This window comes from Bactrocera neohumeralis, unplaced genomic scaffold (genome assembly GCF_024586455.1).
Source record: "Bactrocera neohumeralis isolate Rockhampton unplaced genomic scaffold, APGP_CSIRO_Bneo_wtdbg2-racon-allhic-juicebox.fasta_v2 ctg2717, whole genome shotgun sequence".
NCBI classification, from domain to species: domain Eukaryota; kingdom Metazoa; phylum Arthropoda; class Insecta; order Diptera; family Tephritidae; genus Bactrocera; species Bactrocera neohumeralis.
The window spans coordinates 17074-19832 of NW_026090312.1; the positions used below are offsets into that span (position 1 = coordinate 17074).

Genomic DNA, 2759 nt, shown 5'->3' on the forward strand with positions numbered 1-2759 from the left:
ATTCTCCACCGACTAGCAGTCAGAGAGCCACTCGTCCTCGAGCGACGTCTAACAAAGATATTTTAAAGTTTTTCGAAGCAGAGGCGGTCAAAGAAGAAGCTCGACATAACGAGGTCATGGCTTTGGAGAGGGACAGGCTGTCTCTGGAAAAAGAAAGAATAAAAGCTCTACTAGACATGAAATCGGTGTTGGCAGATTATTTAAAAAAAAAGGTGCGTGGAGTCCCTACGCGCGGAAGAAGTTATACTTCTTAGTGATATTCAGAAATGTATATCATTTTGTATGAAATAAAACTAGAACATTTAAATTCATTATGCACATTTTATAAAGCAAAGTCTAAATGAATTAATATGAAGCGTAACCATCTCTCTTTTGTACTCTTCGAATTGGGTTGTCAAAAAAGTATAATTTGTATATCTTATATCATAGTGTTTAGTCAATTTCTTGTATTCATTACTGGCGTTGCCTTTGTATTGCGCACAAAACTGGGCCAAGGTCAAATGAATTTTCTTTTTATTTTTCTTTGCAGTTTTTCAATAAATTTAAATAAGTTTCTTAATAAATTTAAATAAGTTTTTTAATAAATTTAAATAAATTTAAGTAAATTTACATGTATTTTCATTTATATTTAATTATCAATAATTTTTTTTTAAATTATTTGCCCTAGTTGTCCATTTTATTTTCTCATGCATTTCAGTCGATTTTTGTACAGAAATTTGACCGGCGTAGAAGCAAAATGCGAAACAATCATACATACATATACTATATCGTTTGCACATTTGTCTGTATGTTTGCGAAAGCAAATGTTTTACAAAAGCATATTTCTATACTTAAACAAAATTATTTGAACCATCGTATATTTCTTACATGCATAACCAAACCATACTTAAGACAACGCCACGAATGTGTCAATAGTGGTGTTGGTGGTAAGCACACAAAAAGTCACAATGTGAACGCAGGTTCGAATCTCGATGGACTTAGTCTTTAATTTTAGCATTTTAACATCGTAATACCATAATAATAAATATTTTTCTTACTAATAGAAACTAAATTTAGCACAGCAATATACCTAATATACATATACATAATATTGCTGTGATAAATTTAATTCCTATTAGTACGAAAAATATTTATTAGTATAGTATACGATGTTAAAAGGCATACATCTTTCATATGAATGTATGTATACGCATGTGCGCGTTCAGAAATTCAAAGAATTCGCACAAAGAAAAGAGAGACGAAAGAAATAAAGTCACATAAAATAGTTGAGAATTCGCACAAATGAAAACGAAAGAAAAATAATGCGCACGCATACATAAGCAGCGTACTGTACTTATTGACCGCATTATTTTTGCGTAAAACATTGGAATTTATTCATTAAAATCACCACTCAGAAGTCGTTTTATCCGTTGTAAGCGAGCGATTTTCGAAGAAACATCATTTCTAGTATGCCACAACACAATATTAGAAATGAAGTTCATAAACCTCACGCTGTCAGATAAAACGATATTTAAATGAAGACTAACTACAGAAATGATCCTGTAAAGTAAAGCCTTAATATTTCAACGGCCAACGCAGAGTATTTCAACCAAAATATACGCAAAATAGTTGAGAATTCGCAGAAATGAAAGACAAACGAAAGAAAAAGATGCATAACTTCAATAATGCACAAGCATACAACATATGCGTAGCAGCAGCAAGGAAAGAGATAACAATCGGCGATCCATTGTATATTTCTTTCATGCATAACCAAACCATAACTAGGACAACGCAATACAAGTGTCAATGGTGGTGTTGGTGGTAAGCGCTTGAAGAGTTACGACGAGCACGTAGGTTCGAATCCCAACAGAATTTATTTTTAATTGAATATGTCACCAACCAAAAATTGAAACACTGTTCTACAAAAACAACAACAGCATAGACTTGGCAACATTGTGTTGTTGGTAGAAAAGCCGAGCTGTGCCGAAAGAATCGAACAAACGATCGCCGATTGTCACCGCTTCGCTTGCTGCTCGAACATCTTCGCAGACAAAGTTGCGTAGATTCATATTGAGCAAGGTTGCGCAACCTGAATCTATCGCAACCATTTCCGAACTCGTATAAGAAGTATAACTTCAAAAATAGTGTTAATATGAATAGATAAGTATTTGGCCTGTGGTACGGAACTGAAATGTACCTTTTTATTTTTTATATGTGTAAGAAGCTCACCTTATTTTTTTATTGAAACTAGGTTTAGTTAAATAAATGTTTTTTCTTTTTAATGAAAACAATAAAAATGAAAATGAAGTTCATCAGAAAAGTAATAAAAAAGTTATTCAAATATAGGAAGGTGAGGTAAAGTAAATTTTTTATGATAAAAACAGAGTGGTGAAATAGTTTCTTCTATCGATTCCACTGATATCATCTGAATCAACACGGCGAATGGGGGCATCTTGAATTCCTTCGATTTCATTGTTGGTTTCCATATCGGCATGTGTTATTGTAACGTTAATATGTTCAGAATAACCTCCGTTATTTATGATAAAATTGTGTAAGATAGCGCAAGCGAGTATTACATTAGATGTGACTTTAATGCTCGAAGCTTCAATATAATTTAAAATTTTAAACTGTTTTTTAAAAATCCCGAAAGTTTGTTCTATAAATACTCGCGTTGAGCTTAAACGGGTATTGAAAGTCTTCTGTTCCCTACTGAGATGCCCATTGTCTCTGTGAGGTATCATTAGAAATTTCGATATAGGGTACGCAGAGTCCCCCAATAT

The 2759-nt window shown here is 32.9% G+C and overlaps 1 pseudogene; it reads right to left on the bottom strand.

The window, feature by feature from the left end:
- Positions 1-1390: 1390 nt before the first annotated feature.
- On the bottom strand, positions 1391-1556 carry LOC126766863 (small nucleolar RNA U3; annotated as a pseudogene).
- Between the last annotated feature and the right edge of the window lie 1203 nt (positions 1557-2759).